Consider the following 19,924-nt stretch of genomic DNA (forward strand, 5'->3'; position numbering starts at 1 on the left):
TTTCACTAATGTGTATGTGTATTTTTATTAGTTTATTTATTTCTGGCGAGTGAACACGTCGGCAAGGGCAATATAACGGGGTGGGAATGGGTTTAAAAGGAAATGGAGGCAAGAATTTGTCTGGTGTGATCATACCCGCATTAATGCACCGGATACCATCAGAACTCCGCAGTTAAGAGCGCTTGGACGAGAGTAGTACTTGGATTGTTGACTCCCTGGGAAGTCTTCATGTTGCACTCCCTTTTTTTGTTCAGTTTTGGATTTTTAATTTCATTAATGTGTGTATATTTTTATTAGTTTATTTACTTATGCTGAGCGAATGCGTCAGCATAGGCAATAGAACGAGGTGGGAATTGCCTTAAAGAGAAATGGAGGCGATAGTTTGTCGGGTGCGATCATACCAGCACTAATGCATCGGATCCAATCAAAATTCCGTAGTGAAGTGCACTTGGGCAAGAGTAGTACTAGGATAGGTGACCCCCAAGGAAGTCCTTATGTTGCACCCCGTTTCTATTTAGTTTCGGATTTTAAATTTCATTAATGTGTGTGTATATTTTTATTAGTTTATTTATTTATGGCGAGCGAAGGCGTCAGCAACGGCAATAGAACGGGGTGGTGATCGACGGTCGAAATCAATTATAAATCAACCCTCTTCGCAATAGCACGAATCATTGTAAAATAGGGCTATTGGTCGGGTAAGTCGAACCACTGGGACTGCGCTAGTCTAAGGCAACCTAAGTGTTTAGAGTCATTCTTAGGATGATGAAGGGGTGTTCATAGAGGTTTTGTTTGTTTTCACTTAAATTAGGAATTCAAAGTGCATAAAACACTAATTTGCAAGGAATTTAGGATGAAAAGATTAAGAAGAGGAGACTAGGGAAGTGAATCCGCCTCCATCCCTATACATATGCTAGATTAGACCTAAATTGGGGGAAAAACAACATATGATGGTCAAGACTTACATAGCAACACATGGTTGCCATATAAGTAATCAAGAGGTACATTAGGTCTCAAACAAGTATAATCCATCAAAAGATAAACATGCTTAGACTACCTAACTAAGGTGTAGCTTATACACATTTACTTAAATGAGAGACTATCAAGTTTTTGACAAAATGATAAAGCACATGGAGTTAGAGATTAAGCATACACCATCAAAGGATTTCCTAAGCAATGGTCTATCAAAGTCACCTATCAACATGCCATGAAACCATTTCATAACCTTGCTTCCACTCTCACCATGAAAAACTCAAGCAATATGATTACTCTAAGACATCATCTAAGACAAGATAATCAACTTAAAGAAATCATCCATACATGTATCAACATTCATTACAACAAATGAGGTGCTCTTGGTTATGAAAAGACCATAAAATATACATGGCAAATCCCCAAAATAGACTATCCTAGGACATGCTTACAAGGGAGGGACTTCATCACCTCCCTAGAGAAAGAATTAGTTACCCATTGCTAAGCTAGAAGAAGGAAGAAGCTCCATCCAAGACTCCATTTTCGTGCTCCTACTGTAGCACTCAAGAACACCCTCCTCCTTGCTCTCTTCTCTCTCCTCTAATCTTGCTAAAATCAAAGATAGCAAATGTGTGGCCTTTGGTAGCTTTTTATTCTCCAACAACACCCTCTCTCTCTCCTCCAAGGAACACCTCCAACCACTTCATAAAGAAGGAAGATGGCATTGAGGAAACCAATGTGCAAGTGGCCGAAATTGAGCCATTTCCGAGTGCAATCTGCCTGATTTTCGAGCACTCGAAAAGTGATCTCGAGCACTCTAACTTAGTGCAATGTGCAACATGCTCCTCTTGCTCAGCGCTGACCTATTTTGGTAAAACTGCTATAACTTTGTGCCCCGAACTCCGAATGATGATCTGTTTGAAGATTTGGAGAGCTGATTCAGTGCTTTAAAAACTTCATGTTTTGATGAAGACCCAATTCTCAAGTCTGATTGGTCGAAAATGAAGATCAAGGCAGAATTGCATTGCTGCCAGGCAGTTCTGCGCACCTCTGGTAACAAGGCCATAACTCTCTGCTCCAAGTTCCGAATGACATACCGTTTGAAGATTTGGAAACCTGATTCAGAGCTCTAAATCTTTCATGTTATGAGGGAAGTCCAGTTCTTGAGTTTACTAGGTCAAAAATGGCGACAAAAGTCAGGATCACTGCTGCCAGAAATTCAGAAATGGCATCCTTTTTGTTCAAAATTCCACAAGGCATCATTTTTGCTTCCTTTTTGCACTTTCACCTGAAAATGCATAAAAACATGCAAATGGAGTTAATCTACATAAAATAATCAATTAATGGACTTTGTTAATGTACTTTAGGGCGCTTGAATATACAGTATTCAGCGCTTATCACACCCCCAAACTTACATTTTGCTAGTCCCTTAGCAAAACCAAAATGCAAAACTCAATGGAATGAAAACATGGGAATGCTATTTCAAAAATATTCACCATGGCAAAGATAAACATAAACATAGCTCAAATACAACTTGAAACAGATAAAGAGCTGGAGACGGGATCATTGGGAAGACTACCTTCCATATATGAAGCATTGATACAAAACAAAAAAAATGGGAAAGACCATTTCAACATGCATGCATCAACATCATAGTCCATATAAATAATTCAATTGTCATCTCTTAAATGGAAATAACTCAAACTCCAGTGAAAGTGAATTGAATCCTCAAGATGCGGCTTTTACTTTCTTTTCCAATTCCAAGGCACAAGTTTTCAAATCTATGAATTCCCCTTTACATGAAGTCCCTAAGGCATGATTTTATTTTCAAGACAACTTTCATAAGCGAAACATAGAATGGTTGTGCAATGCTAAAGTCCCTTAAGCTTTCTAACCAACCTATGTAGCAAGCATTAGGCCAACAACTCCCAAACCAGACGGCTTTAGGGTGTTAAGTGTAGAGACACTCCAAAGGGCTTAATAGCTCAAGTTGGAAAGGCTACGAACTCTAGCTAACCATATTTATTACAATTTTTTTTGAATGACCGTGCAATGTTTAAGTCTTTTAAGCTTTCTAACCAACCCTTGTAGCAAGCGTTAGGCCAACAACTCCCAAACCAGACGGCTGTAGGGTGTTAAGTGTAGAGACACTCCAAAGGGCTTAATAGCTCGAGTTGGAAAGGCTACGAACGTCAACTGGTCATTTTATTATTATTATTATTATTTTATTATTATTATTATTATTATTATTATTTTTATTTTATTTTTTAAATCATGCCAAAGATATTCATCTATCAGGTTCATCAAATCAGATTAACTAGGCCAAGGTCAAGGTTGATCAAGTTGCATGCCTCACAGTTAAGTTTCCAATGTGCATCTGTGCATTGTGAAACTTATAAGAGTGTAAATCCAGCAAGAATCTAATTGAAACATTTATACAGACTAATTTGAATCTACATAATCATTTCAACTCAAATTTTTTTTTATTTTCAAAAATTTCAATTGCTTCTATACACAAGGTATTAAACATATGTTTCATCTCCGACAAGTGTTAAGTTATACTATCATCGCTTAGCAAAAATTATAAAACCAAAAATATGCCAAGAATACTTTGATGCACCCCCAAACTTAAACTACACAGTGTCCTCAATGTGGGACATGGATGTAAGTTAGAGACAAAAAGGACAAAGAGTATAAAAAGGAACAACAATACCCAGGGGGAGGAAACGGCATTTTGATACAAAAACCCCCAAACTTGAATTGGACTGTGCAACCTGGAGAGCATCACGAAGAATAAAAAGAAACAACCACAAACAGTATTAATAGCACAAGCATAAATACAGAAAAAGAATGTACCGAAAGTTAACAGAACAGAAATAATTTGCATTGCAAAAAGAGTTTACATGATTACAAAAAGAGCTGTACAGGGATCATGTCGACTAGAGCAACCTATACGTAGCAAATTCTTACAGTTCAAAAGGAAAACAAAAGATACAAGAGAAATAGGTACATATGAAACAAAAAGATAAGGTCCACACTCGCAACAAGCTATGGTCCAGAGGGTAAACGGGCGAGGATGGAATGGAGGAGAGATTGAGTCTTACGCCGTTCAGCGGAAGCCAAACGACGTTCCTCAGCTGTGACACGACGGTCTTCAGCAGCAAGACGACGATCTTCTTCGGCACGTGAAGAAGTCTCATACAGAGTCTGAGTGCACGCGGACAAAGAATTCTCAAAACGATCCAGTCGCTCATGAATACCGGCAATGCTAGCCCGGATGAAAGCCTAGTCCTGGTGAGAGTCGACCGGAGGCTCTACCCTTGCAGCGGCTACTGCAGTGGAAGCATCCTCAGAAGGAGGAGGAGGAGGAGCGTGGATGAACAGGGGAGCAGGAGGCTGAGGGGTACTAGAATGGCTAAGAACATTGATCCACCGGCGCTGGGTAAAAATTTTAATCTTTTCGCCTTTTGGTTCATGGGGAGGAACAACGAAACCCTTGTGCTGAAGGAGCCGAGTGATGAAAAACGGCAAAGGCAATTTCCGATTTTCAACTCGCGGAACCCGTGTATTATGAGCATCATGCCAAAACCTCATAAATGTGGTCCAAATGAGCTCTAGGATGGAGAACCATTGGCCTTGGTCCATGGCATATAAGGCTTGCAGAAGGAGGCCCCGACGCTCGGTGCTATGCACTAAAGGGCAGACATTGTGCTTGAAGACAGTGTCAATGAACCATAGGCGTTCTGGAAGATTGGTTTTGCGGATAAAAGACCGGGGCCTAGTAGGATCGTCAATAGTGCAAATGGCAGCGGCAATCTGCTCCACAGTTAATGTATCCGGCTCCTCATATAAAGGGAGATTCTCACGATTGACAATGTCATCGGGGCACTCAATGGGGCAACCAGAAACCTGAATGATGTCAGTCATAGTGAAAGCATAGGTGGTGCCATCAATGGATGTAGTGAGAGAAATGGGTGGCTCTTCAGGGCATTGGAGATTCTGGTAGAAAAGGCGCACTACACGGGGGTAGGCAACCCTGGCAAGGGGCGCGCAAATGTGCTGCAGACGCCGGTTAGTCAATTCGGCTACAGCCCACGAAGTTGTGGGTAGAATATCAAAGGCATCGGTGAGCGGAAAAGAAAGCTCGTAGTTGAGTTGTTTTCGATCCCAAGGATCACGTGGTCGCTCACGATTGATAGCACGGGCACCTGCAGAGGGTCTAGGAGGGCGAGAATGACCGGCATGAGACATTTAGAGAGGTGGACTTGGTTGAGGAATTTTGGCGAACACCTGGCGTGCACCACAAAAAGGAGAAGGTGAAAATGAGTGGGATGGATGATGAAACCCAAAAATTTTTGGCCCTGCAATTGTAATAACTACTCCCAAACAATCACAAATCTCCATTGCATGCAAGCCCATCCTCCATTGATACCAAAAATGTGAAAGAGAAAGAGAAGGAAGAAACTTACCCCACAATGGAGAACCAAAGGCCCTTTGTGCGTGGGATAAGTGGTGGGGAGGGGTGGGAGGTGGGTGATGGTGCTTGGGTTAGAGGAGAGTGGGGAATAAGGTGAAGGAGGTGAAGTTGGGTTTGCATGGGGTGGTGAGGTTTGAGGGTGGTTTGGTTTTGGAATTGGTGCGAGAGAGAGGAAGGTGTAAGGTCGAGGGAATGATGGTTTGGGAAGGGGGTGGGTTGATGAGAGAGAGACCGAGAGGGTGTGAGAAGTTGGTGAAGCTTGAGGAAGGGTGTTGGGGTGTTGCAGCAGGTTGGGTTGATGGTGGAGGAGAGGGAGTTGGCAGCCGAGGAGGGGAGTTGAGGTTGAGTGAGATTGGTGGGGCTTCGGGGTTTTTAAATGAGAGGGGGTAAGCTTGGTTCGAGCACTCGAAGTTGGACTTCGAGTGCTCGAAAGATGGGCAGAGAGTTGGGAGCCGAGGGGTGAGAGGACCCAAGCAGTTGCGAGCACTCGAAGCTTGGCTTCGAGTGCTCGAAAATTTGGCAGAGAGGTGAGGTTGGATGAGGGGGTGAGGGTCGTGGTTGGGTTGTTGGTTAGGTGATGCCGAGAGCAAGGATGGTGAAGGGTAGGGTGGTGAGAAGGTTGAGCGTGAAGGGGTGATGAAATGGCTGAGAGAGGTTTTGGTGCATGGGGGTTGCTGGGATGGTTGTGTTGATGGTGGAGGCCGAGAGGGTGGTTAGCTTGGGGGTGGGGTTGTGCATGGGAGTTGGTTGCATGGTTGTGGGGTGGTGGGTTTGTATGGTCATGCATGGTTGATGGGGTGGAGGGTGATTTGAGGTTGATGCATGCAGGAAGTTGATTGTGGGGATGGTGTATGGTTTGTGATATTGAAGAGAGAGATAGAGTGAGTGTGGTGGTGCGTTGGTATTGCATGGGTTGTTGCTCGCTAGGTGGGGGTGATTGAAGGTTGGTGGTGGGTTTGTGGAAGTGCCGAGAGGGTGGTGAGCTTGGGGGTGGGAGAAAGAAGAAGATGGTTTGGGGAAGTGGATGAGAGTGGAGGATGGTTGTGGGTTTGGAATGGTGGGGTGGTGTGGGTGTAGTTGGGGTGCCGAGAGGAGAGGCTTGCATGGGAAGTTGAGGTGTGGGTTTGTGTGGCCGAGAGAGAGATGGTTCATGTTAGGGTGATGAGAGGAGATGGGGTTAACTTCGAGTGCTCGAAAATGAGCGTGCGAGCACTCGAAATGAAGGCAGTGTCTCGGGTGTTTGGTGAAAGCAATGTCGAGCACTCGAAATGGTATTGCGAGTGCTCGAATTGAGAGCAGTAGGTTCGGTGGTTTAATGCATGGACCGCGAGCACTCCAAAGGGTAGTTATGATTGCTCGAACTGGAGGCAGAAGCAACCGAATGATGGGAGGGATTTTCGAGCACTCAAACTGGAAATTGGAGTGCTCAAAGTGTTGACAGAGAGCTCGGCTGTGAGGTGAGAAGAGTTGGATGAAGCTTCGAGCAGCTGCGAGCACTCGAATTATGCAGTGTGAGCAACATTATGAGAAGAGCTTAGTTGACAGCGGGCATCATTATTCAACATAAGGCAACATGGAAAATGAATGTTGCAATGTGTGGCCATGCAAGCAAGATAAAGGAATGCATGCAACCCACAGTGGCTCGGATATGAAAGAAGGCATGCAATATAGATATGTATGGAATGCATGCATTTTTCCTATGCATGGATTGAATTTGAAGAATTTTGCATGGATGAAATGGATTGAAATTTTTGCATGGATTCAACATGGAAATGATGAAGGCCTTGGGACAAAATGAAATATATATATATTTTATATATATATATATATATATTTTTTTTTTTACTTTTCAAACTTTGCAATTTCTAATGCATGGAAAAATTGCCAACTTTCAGAACATCACACAATGCATGAATGAAATTTCTGGAGAAGATTTTAAACTTGCAAATTCATTCCATTCCAATGCATGGGAAATTTTGAAAGTGTTGTTTTGAAACCTTGCAATTTTTCAACTTTTTAATCATCTCAAATGCATGAAGAATTTTGAGAAAATTTTCAAACTTTTTAGTAAAAATGAGAAAATATGCACATGAGTCGCATTTGAAAAATCTAATGAAATTGCTAGAAAGCGATGGAGACTTCCGGGAATGAAAATTAGAGTTGAGAAGGTCTAAGAAAAATCAAATTTTTGGCTTTTCTAAACCGTTTCCCAGAAAATTTGCAAGGCACGAGCAATTTCAAAGAGAAGGAAGCTTGGAACATCGAAAGAATTTATTCCCTTGCTTTGCTAAATTTAATGTCGATAGCTAGACAAAGCTAGAGTAGGCACTAATCCTCATAAATTGGATCCGTCAAGAGGACTTCCTCAACTTTTCGGGTTAGAATTGTGCCGTCAATGCAAGGCTTAAGCCGTTGGCCGTTTACCTTGAAGAGTGATCCACTTGCAGGATCATGAAGTTCGATTGCTCCATGAGGAAAGACGGTAGTGACAATGTATGGACCATCCCATCTTGACCGGAGTTTACCGGGAAAGAGTTTCAAGCGGGAATTGAAAAGCCAGACCTTTTGTCCCGGGGCAAAAGACTTCTTGACGATGTGTTTGTCATGAAAAGCTTTAGTCTTTGCCTTGTAAATTTTTGCACTTTCATACGCGTCATTACGCAATTCCTCAAGTTCATTTAATTGCAATGCACGATTAGAGCCGGCTTGTTTGAGATCAAAATTGAACCTTTTTATGGCCCAATAAGCACGGTGCTCTAATTCTACCGGGAGATGACATGCTTTGCCAAAGACAAGTCGATATGGTGACATGCCAATGGGTGTCTTATAAGCTGTCCGGTAAGCCCAAAGCGCATCATTTAGCTTTACTGACCAATCTTTGCGGTCCGGTCTAACCGTTTTTTCCAAAATGTGCTTAATCTCCCGGTTAGAAATCTCTACTTGACCACTCGTTTGAGGGTGGTAAGGTGTAGCAACCTTATGAATGACGGAATACCTAGCAAGGACGGATTTTAGATAACGATTTCGGAAATGAGATCCGCCATCACTAATGATTGCTCGGGGCGTACCAAAACGACTAAAGATGTGAGACTGAATGAAATGGATCACGACTTTATGATCATCGGTTTTGGTAGCCTCGGCTTCAACCCATTTAGACACATAATCCACCGCTACAAGGATGTACTCATAGCTATAAGAAGATGGAAATGGTCCCATGAAGTCAATCCCCCACACATCAAAAATTTCAACAATTAAAATGTTGGTGAGGGGCATCATGTCTCTTCGGGACATGGATCCAAGTTTTTGACATCGTTCACACGATTTGCAAAAATTGTATGCATCCCGAAACAAGGTAGGCCAAAAGAACCCACTTTGAAGAACTTTGTTAGTGGTCTTTTTGGCACTAAAATGGCCTCCACAAGCAAGAGTATGGCAAAAATTTAGAATGCTTGTGGCCTCGGTTTCAGGAATGCATCACCGTATGATTTGGTCCGGGCAATACTTGAATAGTTCCGGATCTTCCCAAAAGAAATGCTTGACTTAGGAGAAAAACCGGTCCCTCTCTTATTTGGACCAATGAGCTGGAATTTTGCCAACTGCAAGATAATTGACAATATCTGCAAACCATGGAAGAGTAGAATGTGAAACTTGAAGAAGTTGCTCATCCGGAAAGGAATCACGGATGGCTGCGAATTCTGAAGATTTCTCAATAAGTAAGCGAGAGAGATGATCGGTGACAACATTATCAGTCCCTTTTTTGTCCCGGATGTCAATGTCAAACTCTTGAAGTAAGAGGATCCATCGAATTAAACGGGGTTTTGTCTCTTTTTTCGCTAACAAATGCCTAAGAGCGGCATGATCTGAAAAGACGATGACCTTGGAGCCAAGAAGATAAGAGCGAAATTTATCCAAGGCGTACACCACAGCTAGCAATTCTTTTTCAGTGGTGGTGTAGTTCAGTTGGGCATCGCAGAGAGTTTTGCTAGCATAATAAATGACATGCGGAAGTTTATCCACACGTTGGCCCAAAACCACCCCTAATGCATAGTCGGATGCATCACACATGATCTCAAAAGGAAGAGACCAATTAGGGGGTTTCATGATTGGGGCGGAGGAGAGGAGAATGCGAAGTTTGATGAAAGCTTCCATGCAAGCGTCATCAAAATTGAACGGAACATCCTTGGCTAAGAGATTACACAAGGGCCGTGAGATTTTGCTAAAATCTTTGATGAAACGACGATAGAATCCGGCATGGCCAAGAAAAAAACGGATTTGACGGACGGAATTCGGAGGAGGAAGATTAGAGATTAACTCAACTTTTGCCTTGTCTACCTCGATTCCCCGCTTAGAAATGACATGTCCTAAGACAATGCCTTCTTGGACCATGAAGTGGCTTTTCTCCCAACTTAGAATGAGATTCGTCTCTTTGCATCTTTGGAGCACAAGAGATAAATTTTTGAGACACGAGTCAAAGGAGGAGCCAAATACGGAAAAATCGTCCATGAAAACTTCCAAGAACCTTTCAACCATATCGGAGAATATGGACATCATGCACCTTTGGAACGTTGCTGGTGCATTGCATAGACCAAAAGGCATGCGTCGATAGGCAAAAGTACCAAATGGACATGTGAATGTTGTTTTCTCTTGATCTTGGAGGGCGATTGCCACTTGGTTATAGCCGGAATAACCATCAAGAAAACAATAGAAGCTTTGGTCGGCTAACCTTTCTAGGATTTGATCAATAAATGGGAGTGGGAAATGATCCTTCCTAGTTGATGAATTGAGTTTACGATAGTCAATGCACACACGCCACCCGGTGGTGGTTCGTTGTGGCACGAGCTCACCCGCTGAATTTTCAACAACGGTGAGCCCGGATTTCTTGGGGACAACTTGTGTGGGGCTCACCCACTTGCTATCAGAGATAGGATAGATGATTCCCGCATCTAGCAATTTGATCACCTCTTTCATTACCACTTCCTTCATGTTTGGATTTAACCGGCGCTGGACCTCTCTAGTAGGCTTTGCATCATCCTCCATATGAATGCGATGCATACAAATGGAGGGGTCAATTCCTTTCAAATCTGCCACTGTCCAACCAATAGCTTCTTTATGCTCTTGGAGCACCGCTAAAAGGTTGATCTCTTGGTCTTTTTGAAGGTCCGAGGCAATAATAACCGGAAGGGTTTGCTTTGGACCAAGGAACACATACTTGAGATGGGCCGGGAGCGGCTTAAGCTCAAGTTGCGGCGGAGATAACAATGATGGGACCGGAGGAGTGGTGGAAAGTTGGGGAAGTGGTTCTTTTGGAATTTTCCAAGGAGGTACATCCATGATAGCATTAATATCAAGCAAGAAATTGACTTCTTGAATGGCTTGATCAACATCAAAGTTTGGGAAGTCAAAATGGGACATGCAAGTTTCAAGAGGATCTTTGCTTAGAATGAAGGGGAGAGATTCTTCGACCACTTCATCAATAACATCCACAAGAAAACAATTATCCTCATTGGAGGGATGTTGAGTTGCATGAAAGATGTGGAGTTTGACTTGCATGTTTCCAAAAGCAATGTCCATCACCCCGGTTCGGCAATTAATTGATGCATTAGCCGTGGCTAAAAATGGCCTACCAAGGATCACGGGAATATGCTTTTTTGGGTCATGGACCGGTTCCGTATCAAGAACCACAAAATCTACCGGGAAGTAGAATTTGTCCACTTTGATGATAACGTCCTCGAGAATACCCCGTGGATGCTTGACCGATCTATCGGCAAGTTGCAAAACCACGGAAGTCGGCTTAAGATCTCCCAAACCAAGTTGTAGGTAGACTGAGTATGGAATTAAATTCACACTAGCTCCTAGGTCAAGGAGGGCCCTCTCGATTTTGTTGTCACCAATGACGCAAGAGATTGTGGGGGCACCCGGATCCTTATACTTCGGAGGAGTGCTGTGCTGAATGATAGCACTAACATTTTCAGTCAACCTCACTTTTTTTGGCAAATGATTTTTAGAAGTGCGCTTTTGAGTGCACAAATCTTTGAGAAATTTCGCATAGGGAGGGATTTGCTTGATAGCATCCAAGAGGGGCAAGTTAATCTTCACTTGCTTGAAAACTTCCCACATGTCTTGAATTTTACAATTCTTGTTCCCAAAATGTGTCGACTCTTAAAGACGTTGAGGAAACGGAACTTTTGGCTCATAAGTAGTTTCCACATTTGGGGTGACATGTGTGGGATTTCCGTGAATGGTATTTGGACAAGAATTTGGATTAGAAGAGCTTGAATTTGGATTTTTCAAAGGAGAAACTTCCTCACTTTTGTGTCCATCGACCTTGTTGTCAACCACTCTACCACTCCGAAGGGTGGTGATAGCTTGAACTTGTTCATGAGTCGGCCCACTCGGAGGAGGGGTTTCGTCAATCACATGCATTCCTCTAGGATTTTCAAAAGGTTAAGAGGGAAGCTTGCCCTTGTCCTTTTGAAGCAATTTATTCACCGATTTAGCTATTTAGCCCACTTGATTTTCGAGATTAGCTATGGATTGAGTATGAGAGTGAACCATTTGGAGAGTAGGCTGCAAGGATGTCAAGAGTTGCTTGTTGGCATCCATTATTTGCTTATTTAATGATTCCATCATTTGCTTATTTGCAGCTACTATCTCGTCAGTTGGACACACAGGAGGTTGATTGGAGACATTTGGATTGTAAGGAGGACGGTAGCTTGAAGAGGCTTGGAAAGGTCTACCTTGAAATTGAGAAGAGGTCTGATTTTGCCGCCCTTGGTTTTGGAATTGGGAATTTTGTGGGGCTTGTTGCTGCCACGAGAAATTCGGATGATCTCGCCAACCCGGATTGTAGGTGTTGGAATATGGATTGTTCCCGGTCCGCGAGAACATGGCATTAGCTTGCTCTTGGTTGGGATTGGGAAATTGCTTCGGTGTGGGGCAATCTTCCGAGAGATGGAATGGACTAGTACATGAGGCACAAACTGAACTTGCCAAATTTTGAGACAATGAAGGGGGAAGATGTGGTGCCATCAATTGGTAGAATTTATGAGCGATGGCATCCACTTGAGATGATTCCTCCCTTATTGACTTTGGTTGACAAGGGTTGGTGTTGTTTGGAGTGGTTGCGGTTGGAGCCCTACGAGAATTGTGTTGAAGTGAATTTTCACTCAAATTCTCAAGTAAGGTCCAAGCCTCATCTGCATTCTTGGACATGAACATCCCACCACAAGAAGAATCAACCATGAATCTATGGGTTTCGGTCAAGCCAGCAATGAAAGCTTACACTAATTGCCATTTTGGGATCAAATGATGAGGACATTTTCGAAGAAGATCTTGTAGCCTTTCCCAAGTCTCATGGAGTTGTTCTCCATCAACTTGAGAAAAGCTTAGAATGGAACGCCTCATTTGGTTGGTTTTACTCACCGGATAATACTTCTTAAGAAATTCTTGTTGCAATTGAGCCCAAGAAGTAATAGAGTTGGGACCGAGGGAGTTCAACCAATATTTTGCCCTATCCTTCAGGGAGAATGGGAAAAGATGGAGATGAAGTGCATTGTCCGGAAAACCTCTCAACCGAATGGTCGAACAGATTTCAAGGAACTCATCAAGATGCTTATATGGATCTGCATTATCAAAGCCATGAAATGATGGAAGCATTTGAATGGTACTAGACTTGATCTTATATTGAGCTGCATCGATGTTTGGCATCACTATACAAGAAGGAGAAGCATAGGTGGTAGGAATGAAATGATCTCTAAGAGTCATTGGTTCTACATTAGGAATTTCAGCCCTTTCATTCCCCGGATTTCCTACGTTATCCCCCATTATATTGAATTCAGTTTCAAGGTCCCTTGTAAGAGTGGGTTCCCTAAGGTTCCGTCTAAGAGTTCTTTCAAGTGAATTTATATCAATAGGCGAGTCAAGTGTGGGTAGAGAGAGTGACCTCCGGCCAAACATCAACAATTCACAACAACATCATCACAACAAATCTTTATCATCAACTCCACATACGATGTTCCCTTTCTCCTCAATTATCAAGACAGAAAATAAATGGCCACGACAAGGACCGATGCTTGGAATTGAAAATACACAATTAAAATAGCCTCGACAAGGGCTTGCAATTTATCTACTTCTAGGCTTAACACATGCACGATATTCACAATTTGAAACTAGAAGTCACGAGACTTACCTGGGGTCCTCTAGACTTACAATTTGCTAGCAATCCCACGGCGAGCTTCGAGTCCCTAGAATCTTGCAACACGAAGATGATCAAAACACACAAGGAATATTCACAAGACACAGTATGCACAATCAAACTAAATTTAACCCTAAACTTTGGTTGCTAAACCGTTTGCAAATCCCCGGCAACGGCACCAAAAATTGATCGACGGTCGAAATCAATTATAAATCAACCCTCTTCGCAATAGCACGAATCATTGTAAAATAGGGCTATTGGTCGGGTAAGTCGAACCACTGGGACTGCGCTAGTCTAAGGCAACCTAAGTGTTTAGAGTCATTCTTAGGCTGATAAAGGGGTGTTCATAGAGGTTTTGTTTGTTGTCACTTAAATTAGGAATTCAAAGTGCATAAAACACTAATTTGCAAGGAATTTAGGATGAAAAGATTAAGAAGAGGAGACTAGGGAAGTGAATCCGCCTCCATCCCTATACATATGCTAGATTAGACCTAAATTGGGGGAAAAACAACATATGATGGTCAAGACTTACATAGCAACACATGATTGCCAAATAAGTAATCAAGAGGTACATTAGGTCTCAAACAAGTATAATCCATCAAAAGATAAACATGCTTAGACTACCTAACTAAGGTGTAGCTTATACACATTTACTTAAATGAGAGACTATCAAGTTTTTGACAAAATGATAAAGCACATGGAGTTAGAGATTAAGCATACACCATCAAAGGATTTCCTAAGCAATGGTCTATCAAAGTCACCTATCAACATGCCATGAAACCATTTCATAACCTTGCTTCCACTCTCACCATGAAAAACTCAAGCAATATGATTACTCTAAGACATCATCTAAGACAAGATAATCAACTTAAAGAAATCATCCATACATGTATCAACATTCATTACAACAAATGAGGTGCTCTTGGTTATGAAAAGACCATAAAATATACATGGCAAATCCCCAAAATAGACTATCCTAGGACATGCTTACAAGGAGGGGACTTCATCACCTCCCTAGAGAAAGAATTAGTTACCCATTGCTAAGCTAGAAGAAGGAAGAAGCTCCATCCAAGACTCCATTTTCGTGCTCCTACTGTAGCACTCAAGAACACCCTCCTCCTTGCTCTCTTCTCTCTCCTCTAATCTTGCTAAAATCAAAGATAGCAAATGTGTGGCCTTTGGTAGCTTTTTATTCTCCAACAACACCCTCTCTCTCTCCTCCAAGGAACACCTCCAACCACTTCATAAAGAAGGAAGATGGCATTGAGGAAACCAATGTGCAAGTGGCCGAAATTGAGCCATTTCCGAGTGCAATCTGCCTGATTTTCGAGCACTCGAAAAGTGATCTCGAGCACTCTAACTTAGTGCAATGTGCAACATGCTCCTCTTGCTCAGCGCTGACCTATTTTGGTAAAACTGCTATAACTTTGTGCCCCGAACTCCGAATGATGACCTGTTTGAAGATTTGGAGAGCCGATTCAGTGCTTTAAAAATTTCATGTTTTGATGAAGACCCAATTCTCAAGTCTGGTTGGTCGAAAATGAAGATCAAGGCAGAATTGCATTGCTGCCAGGCAGTTCTGCGCACCTCTGGTAACAAGGCCATAACTCTCTGCTCCAAGCTCCAAATGACAAACCGTTTGAAGATTTGGAAAGCTGATTAAGAGCTCTAAATCTTTTATGTTGTGAGGGAAGTCCAGTTCTTGAGTTTGCTAGGTCAAAAATGGCGACAAAAGTCAGGATCACTGTTGCCAGAAATTCAGAAATGGCATCCTTTTTGTTCAAAATTCCACAAGGCATTATTTTGCTTCATTTTTGCACTTTAACCTGAAAATGCATAAAAACATGCAAGTGGAGTTAATCTACATAAAATAATCAATTAGTGGACTTTGTTAATGTACTTTAGGGCGCTTGAATATACAGTATTCAGCGCTTATCAGGTGGGAATGGGTTTAGAGGGAAAAGGAGGTGAGAGTTTGTTGGGTTCGATCATACCAACACTAATGCACCGGATCCCTTCAGAACTCCGCAGTGAAGCGTGCTTGGGCGAGAGTAGTACTAGGATGGGTGACCCCCTGGGAAGTCCTCGTGCTACACCCTTTTTTTGTTTGGTTTCGGATTTTTAATTTCATTAAAGTGTGCGTATATTTTAATTAGTTTATTTTTTAATAGCGAGCGAACGTGTCGGCATGGGCAATAGAACGGGGTTGGAATGGGTTTACAGGGAAATGGAGGCAAGAGTTTGTTGGGTACGGTCATACCAGCACTAATGCACTGTATCCCATCAAAACTTCGCAGTTAAGCATGCTAGGACGAGAGTAGTACTAGGATGGGTGACCCCCTGAGAAGTCCTCATGTTGCGCACCTTTTTTGTCCAGTTTCGGATTTTTAATTTCATTAATGTGAGTGTATATTTTTATTAGTTTATTTATTTGTGGCGAGTGAACGTGTCGGCAAGGGCAATAGAATGGGGTGGGAATGGGTTTAAAGGGAAATGGAAGCGAGAGTTTTTCAGCTGCGATCATACCAGCACTAATGCACCGCATCTATTCAGAACTCCGCGGTGAAGTGTGCTTCGGCGAGAGTAATACTAGGATGGGTGACCCCCTGGGATGTCCTCATGTTGCACCCTTTTTTTTTTTTTTTTCCAATTTTGGATTTTTAGTTTCATTAATGTGTGTGTATATCTTTATAAGTTTATTTATTTATGGCGTGCGAACGCGTTGGCAAGGGTAATAAAATGGGGTGGGAATGGGTTTAAAGGGAAATGGAGGTGAGAGTTTGTTGGGTGCAATCATACCCGTACTAATGCACCAGATCCCATCAGAACTCCGTAGTGATGCGTGCTTGGGCGAGAATACTACTTGGATGGGTGACCCCATCGGAAGTCCTCGTGTTGCACCCGTTTTTGTCCGATTTTGAATTTTTTATTTCATTAATGTGTATTTATATTTTTAGTAGTTTATTTATTTATGGCTAGCGAACGTGTCTGCAAGGGCAATAGAACGAGGTGGGAATGGATTTAAAGGGAAATGGAGGCGAGAATTTGTCTGTTACGATCATATGCGCACTAATGCACCGAATCTCATTAGAACTCCGCAGATAAGCGCGCTTGGGCGAAAGTAGTACTAGGATGGGTTACCCCTGGGAAGTCCTCCTGTCGTTCCCCCATTTTTTTTTTTTTTCCGGTTTCGGATTTTTAATTTGATTAATGTCTGTGTATATTTTTATTCGTTCATTTATTAATGGCAAGCGAATGCGTCGGCAAGGGCAATAGAACGGGGTGGGAATTGGTTTAAAGAGAAATGGAGTTGAGAGTTTGTCCGGTGCGATCATACCAGCACTAATGCACCGGTTCCCATTAGAACTCCATAGTGAAGCACGCTTGGGCGAGAGTAGTACTAGGATGGGTGACCCCCTGGAACTGCTCGTGTTGCACCCCTTTTTTGTCTGATTTCGGATTTTTAATTTCATTAATATATTTGTATATTTTTATTTGTTTATTTGTTCATGGCAAGCGAACGTGTCAGCAAGGGCAAAAGAAAGGGGTGGGAATGGGTTTAAAAGGGAAATGGAGGTGAAAGTTTGTCGGGTCTGATTATACCAACACTAATGCACCGGATCCCATCAGAACTCTATAGTTAAGCATGCTTGGGCGCGAGTTCTACTAGGGTGGGCGACCCCCTGGGAAGTCCTCGTGTTGCACCATTTTTTTTGTCCGGTTTCGGATTTTTAATTTCATTAATGTGTGTGTATTTGTTTATTAGTTTATTCATTTATGGCGAGCGAACGCGTCGGCAAGGGAAACAGAACGGGGAGGGAATGGGTTTAAAGGGAAATGGAGGCGATAGTTTGTTGGGTGCGATCGTACTAGCATAAATGCTCCGGATCCCATCAGAACTCCGCAGTTATGCGCGCTTGGGCAAGTGTTATATTAGGATGGCTGAGCCCCGGGGAAGTCCTCATGTTGCATCCTTTTTTTGTTTGGTTTTGGATTTTTAATTCCATTAATGTGTGAGTATATTTTTTTTAGTTTATTTACTTCCGGTGAGCGAACGCTTTGGCAAGGGCAATAGAACGAGGTGCAAATGGGTTTAAAGGGAAATGGAGGTGAGAGTTTGTAGGGTGCGATCGTACCAGCACTAATGCTCCGGATCCCATCAGAACTCCATAGTTAAGCGCGCTTGGGCAAGAATAGTACTACGATGGGTGACCCCCTGGGAAGTCCTCGTGTTCCACCACTTTTTTTGTCCGATTTTTTATTTTTAATTTCATTAATGTACGTGTATATTTTCATTAGTTTATTTATTTATGGCGAGCGAACGAGTCAGCAAGGGCTATTAAACGGGGTGGGAATGGGTTTAAAGGGAAATGGAGGCAAGAGCTTATCGGGTGCGATCATACCAGCAGTAATTTACTGGATCCTGTTAGAACTCCGCTGTGAAGCGCGCTTGGGCGAGAGTAGTACTAGGATGTAAACCCCCTGGGAAGTCCTCGTGTTGCACCCCTTTTTTGTCCGATTTCAAATTTTTAGTTTTATTAATGTGTGTATATTTTTATTAGTTTATTTATTTATGGCGAGGGAACGCGTCGGCAAGGGCAATAGAAAGGGGTGGGTATGGGTTTAAAGGGTAACGGAGGTGAGAGTTTGTAAGGTGCGATCATACCAGCACTAATGCACCGGATCCCATCAGAACACCGTAGTTAAGCGCTAGTGCGAGAGTAGTACTAGTGCGAGAGTAGTAGTATGATGGGTGACCCCCTGGGAAGTCATCATGTTGCACCCCTTTTTTGTCCGGTTTCGGATTTTTAATTTCATTAATGTGTATGTATATTTTTATTGGTCTATTTATTTATGGCGAGCAATCGCATCGGGAAGGGCAATAGAATGGGGTGGGAATGCGTTTAAAGGGAAATGGAGGCGAGAGTTTGTCTAGGGCGATCATAGCAGCACTAATGCACCGGATCCCATCAGAACTCCGCAGTGAAGCGTGCTTGGGCGAGAGTAGTACTAGGACGGGAGACCCCTTGGGAAGTCCTCGTGTTGCACCACTTTTTTGTCCGGTTTCGAAAATTTTAATTTCATTAATGTGTGTGTATATTTTTATTAGTTTATTTATTTACGGCGAGTGAATGTGTCGTCAAGGGCAATAGAACGGGGTGGGAATGGGTTTAAAGGAAATGGAGGCTCGAGTTTATCGAGGGCGATCATACAAGCACTAATGCACCGGATCCCATCACAACTCCGCAGTTAATCGCGCTTGTGCGAGAGTGGTACTTGGATAGGTGACCCCCTGGGAAGTCCTCGTGTTGCACCCCTTGTTTGTCCTGCATCAGATTTTTAATTTCATTATTGTGTGTGTATATTTTTATTATTTTATTTATTTATAGCGAGTGAACGCATCGACAAGGGCAATAGAATGGGGTAGGAATGGGTTTAAAGGGAAATAGAAGCGAGAGTTTATCGGGTGCGATCATACCAGCACTAATGTACCGGATTCCTCCGAAATCCCTAGTTAAACGTTCTTGGGCGAGATTAGTACTAGGATGGGTGACCCATTGGAAAGTTCTCATGTTCCACCGCTTTTTTGTCCAGTTTCGGATTTTTAATTTCAGTAATGTGCGTGTATATTTTTATTAGTCTATTTATTTATGGCAAGCGAACGCGTCGGCAAGGGCAATAGAATGGGGTGTGAATGGGTTTAAAAGGAAATGGAGGTGAGAGTTTGTCGGGTGCGATCATGCCAGCACTAATGCACTGGATCCTATCAAAGTTCAACAGTGAAGCGTGCTTGGGTGAGAGTAGTACTAGGATGTGTGACCCCCTGGGAAGTCCTCGTGTTGCACCCCTTTTTTGTTCGATTTCAAAATTTAATTTCATTAATGTGTGTGTATATTTTTATTAGTTTTTATTTATTTATGGCGAGCGTGTAATGACCCGGTCATTTTCCTTCTTTTCCTTTTTCCTCAAATTTTTCGGATAAATGTTTTTTCCATTGTCTTTTCTTTTCTGAGTTCAGTTTTTCATTTCTTGGTGTCATCTCGAGTACTTGAGAATGGTTTCTGAAACTCTTTTCCTTGGATTATTGACTTCCTTTGAGGATCGAGTCATTTTCACTTTTGTGACACTATTCACTTTTCGTCTTTTTCCTGTTTGTCACTTTGTTGGCACAACCTCACTTTTCGTGTTTGGATTTGATTCTAGTTTTGCATGCATCCACGATATTTAAATTCCATACTATGTGTATTTTTAGTTTTGTAGAAAAACATGCTAAGTGTTTACTT

At 42.5% G+C, this 19,924-nt stretch overlaps 4 non-coding genes and 9 pseudogenes across 4 annotated transcripts; all 13 read left to right on the plus strand.

Moving 5' to 3' along the window:
• Nucleotides 1–121: 121 nt before the first annotated feature.
• Nucleotides 122–240, plus strand: LOC132297439 (5S ribosomal RNA; annotated as a pseudogene).
• Nucleotides 241–387: 147 nt separating this feature from the next.
• Nucleotides 388–506, plus strand: LOC132297498 (5S ribosomal RNA; annotated as a pseudogene).
• A 15,114-nt stretch (nt 507–15,620) lies between these two features.
• On the plus strand, nt 15,621–15,739 carry LOC132297336 (5S ribosomal RNA). The gene has a single exon (XR_009479196.1). It is a non-coding gene; the product is annotated as a 5S ribosomal RNA (ribosomal RNA).
• Nucleotides 15,740–15,886: 147 nt separating this feature from the next.
• Nucleotides 15,887–16,005, plus strand: LOC132297435 (5S ribosomal RNA; annotated as a pseudogene).
• A 420-nt stretch (nt 16,006–16,425) lies between these two features.
• On the plus strand, nt 16,426–16,544 carry LOC132297350 (5S ribosomal RNA). The gene has a single exon (XR_009479208.1). It is a non-coding gene; the product is annotated as a 5S ribosomal RNA (ribosomal RNA).
• A 419-nt stretch (nt 16,545–16,963) lies between these two features.
• LOC132297406 (5S ribosomal RNA) lies at nt 16,964–17,081 on the plus strand (annotated as a pseudogene).
• Nucleotides 17,082–17,229: 148 nt separating this feature from the next.
• LOC132297442 (5S ribosomal RNA) lies at nt 17,230–17,348 on the plus strand (annotated as a pseudogene).
• A 414-nt stretch (nt 17,349–17,762) lies between these two features.
• On the plus strand, nt 17,763–17,881 carry LOC132297360 (5S ribosomal RNA). Its single transcript, XR_009479217.1, has one exon. It is a non-coding gene; the product is annotated as a 5S ribosomal RNA (ribosomal RNA).
• A 148-nt stretch (nt 17,882–18,029) lies between these two features.
• Nucleotides 18,030–18,147, plus strand: LOC132297471 (5S ribosomal RNA; annotated as a pseudogene).
• Nucleotides 18,148–18,292: 145 nt separating this feature from the next.
• On the plus strand, nt 18,293–18,426 carry LOC132297486 (5S ribosomal RNA; annotated as a pseudogene).
• A 147-nt stretch (nt 18,427–18,573) lies between these two features.
• On the plus strand, nt 18,574–18,692 carry LOC132297297 (5S ribosomal RNA). Its single transcript, XR_009479159.1, has one exon. It is a non-coding gene; the product is annotated as a 5S ribosomal RNA (ribosomal RNA).
• Nucleotides 18,693–18,839: 147 nt separating this feature from the next.
• LOC132297463 (5S ribosomal RNA) lies at nt 18,840–18,958 on the plus strand (annotated as a pseudogene).
• Nucleotides 18,959–19,370: 412 nt separating this feature from the next.
• On the plus strand, nt 19,371–19,489 carry LOC132297429 (5S ribosomal RNA; annotated as a pseudogene).
• The last annotated feature ends 435 nt before the right edge of the window (nt 19,490–19,924 follow it).

The sequence above is a fragment of the Cornus florida genome, unplaced genomic scaffold (assembly GCF_030987335.1).
Source record: "Cornus florida cultivar Cherokee Brave unplaced genomic scaffold, ASM3098733v1 CherokeeBrave_3.0.0_Hap2_Chr02, whole genome shotgun sequence".
NCBI lineage: Eukaryota > Viridiplantae > Streptophyta > Magnoliopsida > Cornales > Cornaceae > Cornus > Cornus florida.